The following is an 11,968-nucleotide window of genomic DNA, read 5'->3' on the forward strand; positions in this document are numbered from 1 at the left end:
TCCCGTATATCGGATAAAGAAGTTTCACAGGTCTGAAGGCTTTTTAACTTCTATTTTTTATGGACAATGACAATCTCTACTACATATGTATCTGGAGCTCCATGGTCCCTCCTTGTGTACTCATTGGTTGGTTGTTTAGGCCCTAGGATGTCACGCCCACCTCGGCCGGCAAGGAAGACGCAACACGGGTGGATTATTCTCAACAGCCTTTACTGCAGGACACCTTCATTCTTGATACAGGGAGGCGGCGGCGGCAGCAGCCAGCCCTAAGTGTTACAGCTCCAAGAGTGTTATAGCTCCAAGTGTTACAGCTTCAAATGTTACCGCGCAGAGCGGCAAAGCCGCTCGCCTTATATACACAACAGTATGCTAATATTCTTTCAGGGATTGGTGGGGCACGAGTCACCCCACTGTCATCCCAGCTACTTGTCCTCCAGAGATTGGCGCGGCATGAACTTCCATTAGCATAGTACCACCCCAGCCAGACTGACATCAGGTGCAAAACCCCACGCATGCGCAGTACTGTTGTTCACCACAGGAGGGCGCCAGATTCACCTCATTATCATACAGCTGCCCTGACAGGGGACAAGCCTGTGCATGCGCGGTAAGTTATTCACATTCGGACGGGGCTGGCTGTCGGCGCCATCTTTACTTCGCCTCACAGCTCCCTACATCTCCCCCTTTTTTGTTTAATAAAATGACTGGTCTAGATCTGGGTGTCACGTCAACCTTGTCATTGCTCCTGTCTTAGGTCGTTCCTTACGATGACTTGGCCTTACCCGTCGCTGGGTCACCCTATTGCCACTGGGCCCCGTGTCTTAGGTTGGTCCGAGTTCGAGGAAAGTTGCCCGTCCCTGGATACAATGACCCCACATGACTGTGACAAAATGATCTAGGGCGAACTCTTAATCTTTCAAAGAGGCCAGCCGTATATTGGGAGAAGCACCATCGTCAATAGCGGTCATAGCCTGGTAAACAACCGGTTTGTGTCTGGCATGTTCCCTTTTTAAACGGCCAATAAGCCAGAGACATACTCCGCATCCCAGGAGGACAATAGCTCCCCAGGCAAACATGCCCGCCCACTCCTTAAAAAAGGTGAAAGCATTGGTAACCCATGAGGTAAAGTCTTCAATTGTGATGGGGTCCAGCCTAGTGCTGTTGAGGACAGCAATCTGCATCAGCATTACCATTCCCAGTAGTAATAGTAGGGTTTGTAGTCTCATCTTCAGGAAAAGCAGAAGGTAATTTTTGAGTCAAGCGCTCAGGTACCCAAATTGGATTTTCTTGATTCTGCGGAAAAACACAAACAGCTCCCCTAGATCTCGAAATCACGGGATCTGGGCCACGCCATTCATCAGTTAAGATATCCTTCCACTTTACTTCTGCATTAGTTATAGGTGTAGTAGCAGCATGGCGATCCGCAGAAGAGCAGCCATGCACATCCAAAATTAAGAAATTTAGAGTAAAAAGAGCTAAAGAAAGTTGTTCTTTTGGTGTTCGGCCGCTGGCAATTCCCTCTTTTTGTTTTTTTAAAAGCTCTTTTAAGGTACGATGTACCCTTTCCATAATTCCTTGACCTTGGGGATTGTATGGCAATCCTGTAGTATGTTTGACCTGCATTGTCTGGCAAAATGCCTGGAAAGACTTAGCAGTGTAGGCAGGCCTGTTGTCTGTCTTGAGACTATCAGGCTTTCCCCAGGCTGCCCATGCCTCTAAGCAGTGGCTAGTGGCATTACGAGCCTTTTCACCAGTCATCAGAGTAGCGTGTATAATACCGGAACAGGTATCAACAGAAACATGAGCATATTTCAAATTTCCAAATTGAGATATGTGTGTGACATCCATCTGCCAAAGTTTTAGCGGGATCAGACCATGAGGGTTAATCCCCACATGAGGAGGGTGGTGAAATTGAACACAATTTTGGCAACGTAACACCACATCACGAGCTGCAGCTCTAGAGATTTTAAATTTTTGTTGAAGAGTAAAGGCAGGTACATGAAACTTTTGATGAAATTCTCTAGCGAGATCAACCGCAGCGGCATGAAAAATAAACTCTCTATGAGTATTAGCATCCACCAGGGCGTTATTACTGGTCATGGGACCAGGCAAATTAGTATAGGCTCGAATATGTTGTATAAAATATTTATTTTTTCTGGCCCAAATCAATTTTTGTAATTCTAAAAGAATTTAACATATGGTACTAGTCGACCGAATTGGCCCTGCAATTTCAAGTGAGCGCACAGCATTAACTACATAAGCAGAGTCAGAAATTAAATTAAAAGAATCATGAAATCTTTTGAAAACTTCCAATACAATTTTACATTCTGTAATTTGGGGGGGGGGTGCCTGGACTATATTGAATTAATACTGATTCTTGAGAATCAACCATATAGGCACCTACACCTGTTTTGGAGCCATCTGTATAAATATTTAACGCTCCAGACAAAGGCTCTGAGACAGTGACCTTTGGAAAAATCACTGGATGTTCAGTAAAAAATTGTAACAAAGGCATCCCAATTTAGACCTGTTTCCCTAGATTGGCTCACGCCACATGTTGTCTAGAATGACTCCATCCAAATTTTCCAGTTTTATGTCAACTTTCTGTTACCATGTTACATTTTTTAACCATATCCAATAACTTAAAAGCCAATAGTCCATAACCAAGGCATGTAGAGAATATTCATAATTTAAAACCAATCAGAAAACAAAATTGAAGTGGCTACACATATCTTAGCTACAGGTGCAAGGCTCCAAGGGCCGATTGAAACTGCTTTTTTAAGAGAAGCACCTTGTCACTTGCTAAATCTCCTTGAGACCAGGAATCCAAGTAGGCACACTCAAGTTTATCTTTTTGTTTGATTCTCCTGAATAAATTTTCAGGCGGTCTACCTCTATCAAATCTGATCAGTATGACTCTGTGAGCCTAATCACATACTTAGCAATAGCCTCAACTTGAGCCACAACAAAAGCTGCACTGACCCAGTTTTTTATCTCTGCCTTCTCTCTGTTCCTTTTATCTCCTTTTCTTTTCTTTTTTTCTTTCGAGACCTTTTCTCCCTCTGGCATACTTTCTTGTTGCTCTGCAAGGATTCTCTGACCTGTTCTAACGACTTCCTCACATCGCTTATCCTCTAAGCAGGCACGGACCATTCGCCAGAGAGGTTTTGGTCCGGGCTTAAGCTTGCTGTCTGTGGCTTCTCTATCCCACACAAGGAAAAAAAGAAACAAAATTACAAGCCCTACCCACAAAAGCTCAATTGGAAACAACATTGCCGTAGTTCCCAAACCTTTCCGCCTCTATACCAAGGCTTTTATTGTCTCTGCTTACCTCCAGAGAACTTTATTTATCTTACCTCCCTTATCCGGGAACTTTCCGACATCGCTTGTCCTGAAGCTGAAGAGTTCTGAGATCTACGAGGATGTCCTCGGTTCCCCGTATGGGCCACCACTTGTCACGCCCACCTCAGCCAGCAAGGAAGACGCAACACGGGTGGATTATTCTCAACAGCCTTTACTGCAGGACACCTTCATTCTTGATACAGGGAGGCGGCGGCGGCAGCAGCCAGCCCTAAATGTTACAGCTCCAAGAGTGTTACAGCTCCAAGTGTTACAGCTTCAAATGTTACCGCTCGCCTTATATACACAACAGTATGCTAATATTCTTTCAGGGATTGGTGGGGCACGAGTCACCCCACTGTCATCCCAGCTACTTGTCCTCCAGAGATTGGCGCGGCATGAACTTCCATTAGCATAGTACCGCCCCAGTCAGACTGACATCACTAGAAACTCTGGTAGACTCTGGCTAAGTGATATTGTTGTTCTTCCTATGGTGTTGAAAATCCTTTCACCACCTTCATTCTTTTCTCTCCATTAGGGTCTGCATGTCCAATCCAATTGATAGCTTCAAGCATCCTCATCTTTATCAGTAGTGGTCTTACAGTGCCTCTTAGGAGATATCCATATCAGGCTACTGTCAGCAAGCACTTATTGGCATCAACAATAATGAGGGGGTTTGTTGGCTGCATAATGGATGGTTCACATCCCCATGTGGAACAGTCTCTGGATGACCTTTAATTCTGCCCCTACTCCACTCTTTGTAACTGTGTTTTGTTCTCCCCTATTTGGATATTTTTAATTTACATTTAAAGTGTTATTCCCTTTCCCTGTATCTCATCCATAAGCCCCTATTATATTTGCTTCTCCCTTATTCTATAAGGGTGTTTCCCCTCCCCAAACACTCCTTCCTGCCTCTTTACCCTTACTTTTCCCTACACTGGAAGGTCTAGCCATGGGAAAACCAAGAGCTGCACCTCCCATTGGTGTCCAACAAGGCGATCTTCTGCTACATATGCAGCTTGAGCCATGGGTATGTCCATGTGCAATTTTTGGGTAGTGGTTTAGTCCCTGGAAGCTCTGGTTGGTTGGTATTGTTGTTTAATAATTTGCTGCTAGCATTCACTAATGTACTTTTCATGAACTGGCTGAGCCTCTCAGGAGATTGCTATTTCAATTTGCTGTCAGCATGTACTTCTTGGCATCAGCAATCTTATCTAATTTTGATGGCTGTATATATACTGAACCCCACCACACTATGGGGTAGGCTTTAAATAGTCGTTCTTTCAGTCTCTCCTCCAATCATGTCTCTACATTTACTCTTATGAGTATTTTGTTCCCCCTTTTAATGACTGAAGCATCCATACTTTGATCATCCTTCTTGAACTGCTTGTGGTCTGTGGATTTTGTCTTGGGTAACTGGAGCTTTTGGACAAATATACACTGTTCAGTTACTGCATAGAACTTTTTTGCTTTGGCTTTTTTTTTTGTGATTGGGTTACCTCACTCAAGTTGATATTTTCTAGTTCAATCCCTTTGCCTATGAATTTCATGATGTCATTGATTTGATAGCTGTGGAGAACTCCATTGTGTAAATACACCACATTTTCTGAGGGCATCTTGGTTCTTTCTAGCTTCTGGTTATTATAAATATGACTGGTAGAATGTGTCCTTGTTATATGTTTGAACATCATTTGGTCGTATGCCAAGGAGTGGTGTAGCTGGGTCCTCAGATAGTACTATGTCCAATTTTCTGAGGAACCACCAGATTGATTTCCAGGGCAGTTGTATCAGCTTGCAATCCCACCAACAGTGAAGGGGTGTTCCTTTTTCTCCATATCCTTCACAGCATCTGCTGTTACCTGAAATTTTGATCTTAGCCAATTCTGACTGATGTAAAGTAGAATTTCAGGGTTGTTTTGTTTTGCATGTTCCTAAACCTGATAATTAACCACAGCAAAGTGGCCATATATAAAATGAACTCAAACAAATCAGTAGTCTTCCTCTATTTTAAGAATAAACAGGCTGAGAAAGAAATTAGGGAAATGATACTCTTCATAATAGTCATAGATAATGTAAAATACCATGGTGTAGTGAAAAATTTGTATGTCACGAACTTCCAGTCTCTGAAGAAAGAAATCTAACAAGATGTCAGAAGTTAGATAGATCTGCCATGCTCATGGTTTGGCAGGATTAATGTAGTAGAAATGGCCATGTTGCCAAAAGTATTCTACAGATTCAATTCAATCCCCATCACATTCCAGCTAAACTTTCACAGAGTTAGAAATAAAACACTTTGCAAATTCATCCGGAATAACAAATATTCCAGGAGAGTGAAAAGTATTGTCATCAGTAAGAGAACTTCTTGGGAGATCACCATCCATAACCTCAAGCTGCATTTCAAAGCAGTCATGATAAAAACTGCATGGTATTTTATAGAGACAGGCATGTAGATCAGAGGAATAGAATTCAAGACCCAGAAATGAACCAACATGCCTATAGTTACTTGATTTTTGACATAGGAGCTAAAACTACCAATGGAAAAATTACAGCACTTTCAATAAATGCTGTTCGTTCAACTGGAGGAGAGCATGTAGAAGAATGCTTATTGACCCATGCTTATATCCTTGTACCAATCTCAAGTCCAAGTGGGTCAAAGACCTCCAGATAAAACCAGATACAGTGTAACCAAAAGAAGAGAAAGTGAGGAAGAGCCTTGATCACATAGCAACAGGGGAAACTTTTCTGAACAGAACATCAATTGCTTATGTTGTAAGATGGAGAATTGACAAATGGGACCTCATAAAATTTCAGAGCTATTGTAAGGCAAAGGAAACTGTCAATAGAACAAAATTTCAACCAACTGATTGAGAAACGATCTTTACCAGTCCTACTTCTGATAGAGGGCTAATATCCATAGTATACAAAGAACTTGTGAAGTTAGATTACTGATAATTAAATAATGTTATTTAATAATATGCACAAAGCTAAATTAAGAATTCCCAACTGAGGGATACTGAATGACTGAGAAGCAACTCAAGAATTTTCAACATCCTTAGTTACCATGGAAATGCAAATCAAAACAACACTGTGATTCCCCCTCACAACAATCAGAATGGCTAAGATCAAGCGCTCTGGTGACAGCAGATGGCTGGCAAAGATGTGGAGAAAGAAACACTGCTCTAGAGCTTTTAGGTGCGTTGTCAAGCTGCTGATGTATACTTGCTCCTGTTTCTTTTTGCAGGCACTCAGAGGTATAGGTTTTTCTCTTAGTTCTGCTTTCATTGTGTCACATAATTTTGGACAAGTATCTTCATTCTCATTAAATTCTAAGTAGTCTTTAATTTCTTTCTTTATTTCTTCCTTGACCAAATTGTCATTGAATAGAGCACTTTTCAACTTCCATGTATAAGTGGGCATTTCCCTGATGACTAAGGATGTTGAACATTTATTTAGGTGTTTCTCAGCCATTGATTAATCCTCAGTTGATAATTCTTTGTTTAGCTCTGTACCCTAATTTTTAATGAGGGTATTTGGTTCTCTGTAGTCTAACATCTTGAGTTCTTTGTATATTTTGAATATTAGCCCTTTATCATATGTAGGATTGGCAAGATTTTATTCCCAATCTATTGGTTGCCCTTTTGTCCTCATGACCATGTCCTTTGACTTACAGAAGCTTTGCAGTTTTATGAGGTCCCATTTGATAATCCTTGATCTTAGAGCACAAGCCATTGATATCATTTTCAGGAAAAGTTCCCCAGTGTCTATGTGTTTGACACTCTTCTCTACTTTTCCTTCTATCTGTTTAAGTGTACCTGGTTTGATGTGGAGGTCCATCTTGGACTTAAGCTTTGTACAGAGTGATAAGAATACATGGATTTGCAATCTTCTACATGCTGACCTCCAATTGAACTAGCACAATTTGTTGAAAATTCTATTTTTTTCCATTGGATGGTTTTGGCTCCTTTGTCATATGTCAAATGACTATAGGTGTATGATTCATTTCTGGGTCTTCAATTTTATTCCACTGATCTTCTTTCCTGTCTCTGTACCAACACCATATTGTTTTTTTTATCACTATTGCTGTTATTCTGCTTGAGGTCATGCCTGGTGATTCCCCCAGAAATTCTTTTATTGTTGAGTATAGTTTTCACTATCCTGTTTTTTTTTTTGTTCTTCTAAATAAATTTGCAAATTGCTCTTTCTAACTCTCTGATGAATTGAGTTGGATTTTTGATAGGAATTGCATTGAATCTGTACATTGCTTTTGGCAAAATGGACATTTTTACCATATTAATCAGGCTAATCCATGAGCCTGGTAAACCTTTCCATTTTTTGAGACCTTCAATTTGCTTCTTCAGAGACTTGAAGTTCTCATCTTACAGATCTTTCACTTATTTGGTTAGTGTCACATCAAGATATTTCATAGTATTTGTGACTATTATAAAGAAAAGGTGTCATTTTCCTAATGTATTTCTCAGTCTGTTTATTCTTTGAGTAGACAAAGGCTATTGATTTGTTTGAGTTAATTTTGTATCTAGCCACATGGTGGAAGTTGGTTTTCATCTGTAGCAACTTTCTCAGGGAGTTTTGTGGCCGGGGGCTGTGAGTCACTTATGTGTACTATCATATAATCCACAAATAGTAATGTCTTGACTTCCACCATTCCAATTTGTATTATTTTGATCTGCTTTCTTTTAATTGCTCTGGCTAGAATTTTAGTACTATACTGAATAAAAGGTGGAGAGTGGGCAGCTTTGTCTTGTCCCTGATTTTAGTGGGATTGCTTAAAGTTTTTCTCCATTTTTTTGATGTTGGTTATTGGATTGCTATATATTGCTAATATTATATTTTTTATGGGACTTGAATTACTGCACTCTTCAAAACTTTTAGAATGAAGGGGTGTTATATTTTTCAAAGTCTTTGCAGCACTTAATGAGATGATTAACTGTTTTTTTTTTAGTTTATTTATATAGTGCATTATATTGTAGCATTTACATATATTGGGCCAGCGTTCCCTCCCTAAGTATGAAGCCTACTTAATCATGGTAAATGATTATATTGATGTATTCTCTGACTCATTTTACTAGAATTATATTGAGTACTGTTTCGTCAATAGTCATAAGGAAAATGGGTTTGAATTTCACTTTTTTTTTTTTAGTTGTGTGATTTCGCTATCAGTATAACTGTGGCTTCTTTGAATGTATTGGGTAGAGTTTCTTCTGTTTCTATTTTATGAGATTGAGAGGTATTGGCATTAGGTCTTATTTGAAGGTCTGATAGATGGAATTCTGCACTAAAACCATCTGATCCTGGGGATTTTTTTTCCTTGTTTCAGAAACTTTTTGGATATTTTGTATTTTCTTTTCGTAGTGTTCGCTCATTGTTTTTTTTTTTTTTATTAACGGTATTTCTTGTGTACATTTCAGTGTTATTCCCTTTCCGGTTTCCGGGCAAACATCCTTCCCCCCCCCCCTTCCTTATGGGTGTTTCCCCTCACCTCCCCCCATTGCCGCCCTCCCCCGACAGTCTAGTTCATGGGGGGTTCAGTCTTAAGGACCCAGGGCTTCCCCCTTCAACTAGTGTTCTTACTAGGATATTCATTTTACTACCTCTGAGGTCAGAGTCAGGTCAGTCCATGTATAGTCTTTAGGTAGTGGCTTAGTCCTGGAAGCTCTGGTTGCTTGGCATTGTTGTACATATGGGTCTCAAGCCCCTTCAAGCTCTTCAGTTCATTCTGATTCCTTCAGCAGGGGTCCCGTTCTCAGTTCAGTGGTTTGCTGCTGGCATTCGCCTCTGTATTTGCTGTATTCTGGCTGTGTCTCTCAGGATCGATCTACATCCGGCACGTCGGTCTGCACTTCTTTGCTTCATCATCTTGTCTAATTGGGTGGCTCTATATATGGGCCACATGTGGGGCAGGCTCTGAATAGGTTGTTCCTTCAGTCTCTGTTTTAATCTTTGCCTCTCTCTTCCCTATAGGGTATTCTTGTTCCCCTTTAAAGAAAGGTAAAGCCTTCATTTTGATCATCGTCTTGAGTTTCATTTGTTCTAGGCAAACGCTAGGAGTAATTCAAGCATTTTGGGCTAATAGCCACTTATCAGTGATGCATACCATGTATGTCTTTTCTGTGATTGGGTTAGCTCACTCAGGATGATATTTTCCAGGTCCAACCATTTGCCTCTGAATTTCATAAAGTCGTTGTTTTTGATAAGCTGAGTAATATTCCATTGTGTAGATGTACCACATTTTCTGTATCCATTCCTCTGTTGAAGGGCATCTGGGTTCTTTCCAGCTTCTGGCTATTATAAATAAGGCTCACGATGAACATAGTGGAGCCGTGTCTTTTTTTATATGTTGGGGCATCTTTAGGTATATGCCCAAGAGAGGTATAGCTGGATCCTCAGGCAGTTCAATGTCAATTTTCTGAAAACCTCCAGACTGATTTCCAGAATGGTTGTACCAGTCAACCCCACCAACAATGGAGGTGTTCCTCTTTCTCCGCATCCTCATAGCATTTGCTGTCACCTGATTTTTTATCTTAGCCATTCTCACTGGTGTGAGGTGAAATCTCAGGGGTTGTTTTGATTGCATTTTCCCTTATGACTAAAAGATGTTGAACATTTTCTTTAGGTGTTTCTCAACCATTCGGCATTCCTCAGCTGTGAATTCTTTTGTTTGCTCTGAACCCCATTTTTTTAATAGGGTTATTTGTCTCCCTAACAGGTCTAACTTTTTGAGTTCTTTGTATATTTTTTGGATATAAAGGCCTCTATCTGTTGTAGGATTGGTAAAAGATCTTTTCCCAATCTGTTGGTTGCCGTTTTGTCCTGACCACAGTGTCCTTTGCCTTACAGAAGCTTTGTAGTTTTATGAGATCCCATTTGTCGATTCTTGATCTTAGAGCATAAGCCATTGGTGTTTTGTTCAGGAAATTTTTTCCAGTGCCCATTTGTTCCAGATGCTTCCCTAGTTTTTCTTCTATTAGTTTGAGTGTGTCTGGTTTGATGTGGAGGTCCTTGATCCACTTGGCCTTAAGCTTTGTAGAGGGTAATAAGCATGGATCGATCTGCATTCTTCTACATGTTGACCTCCAGTTGAACCAGCACCATTTGCTGAAAATGCTATCTTTTTTCCATTGGATGGTTTGGGCTCCTTTGTCAAAAATCAAGTGACCATAGGTGTGTGGGTTCATTTCTGGGTCTTCAATTCTATTCCATTGGTCTATCTGTCTGTCTCTGTACCAATACCATGCAGTTTTTATCACTATTGCTCTGTAATACTGCTTGGGTTCAGGGATAGCGATTCCCCTGAAGTCCTTTTATTGTTGAGGATAGTTTTAGCTATCCTGGGTTTTTATTATTCAGATGAATTTGCAAATTGTTCTGTCTAACTCTTTGAAAATTGGATTAGTATTTTGATGGGGATTGCATTGAATCTGTAGATTGCTTTTGGTAAAATGGCCATTTTTACTATATTAATCCTGACAATCCATGAGCATGGGAGATCTTTCCATCTTCTGAGGTCTCCTTCAATTTCTTTCTTCAGAGTCTTGAAGTTGTTGTTGTTAAATCTTTTACTTGCTTAGTTAAGTCACACGAGGTACTTTATATTATTTTTGGGTCTATTATGAAGGGTGTCGTTTCCTAATTTCTTTCTGGCTTGTTTCTCTTTTGTGTAGAGGCTACTGATTCTTGAGTTAATTTTATACCCAACCACTTTGCTGAAGTTGTTTATCAGCTTTAGTAGTTCTCTGGTGGAACTTTTGGGATCACTTAAATATACTATCATATCATCTGCAAATAGTGATATTTTGACTTCTTCTTTTCCGATCTGTATACCCTTGACCTCCTTTTGTTGTCTGATTGCTCTGGCTAGAACTTCAAGAACTATATTGAATAAGTAGGGAGAGAGTGGGCAGCCTTGTCTAGTCCTTGATTTTAGTGGGATTGCTTCAAGTTTCTCTCCATTTTAGTTTTAATGTTGTACTGGTTTGCTGTATATATGGCTTTTATATGTTTAGGTATGGGCCTTGGATTCCTATTCTTTCAGGACTTTTTATCATGTGAAGGGTGTTGAATTTTTGTCAAATGCTTTCTCCCATGATCATGGTTTTGTTCTTTCAGTTTGTTTTATATAATGGATCCGTTGATGGTTTTCCGTATATTAAACCATTCCTGCATGCCTGGGATGAAGCCTACTTGATCATGGTGGATGATTGTTTTGATGTGCTCTTGGATTCGGTTTGCCAGAATTTTGTTGAGTATTTTTGCGTCGATGTTCATAAGGGAAATTGGTCTGAAGTTCTCTTTCTTTGTTGGGTCTTTGTGTGGTTTAGGTATAAGAGTAATTGTGGCTTCATAGAAAGAGTTCGGTAGTGCTCCATCTGTTTCAATTTTGTGGAATAGTTTGAATAATATTGGTACGAGGTCTTCTATGAAGGTCTGATAGAATTCTGCACTAAACCCGTCTGGACCTGGGCTCTTTTTGGTTGGGAGACCTTTAATGACTGCTTCTATTTCCTTAGGAGGTATGGGGTTGTTTAACTGGTTTATCTGTTCCTGATTTAACTTCGGTACCTGGTATCTGTCTAGGAAATTGACCATTTCCTGTAGATTTTCAAGTTTTNTNNAA

Source organism: Rattus rattus, chromosome 1, assembly GCF_011064425.1.
Source record: "Rattus rattus isolate New Zealand chromosome 1, Rrattus_CSIRO_v1, whole genome shotgun sequence".
Lineage (NCBI taxonomy): Eukaryota > Metazoa > Chordata > Mammalia > Rodentia > Muridae > Rattus > Rattus rattus.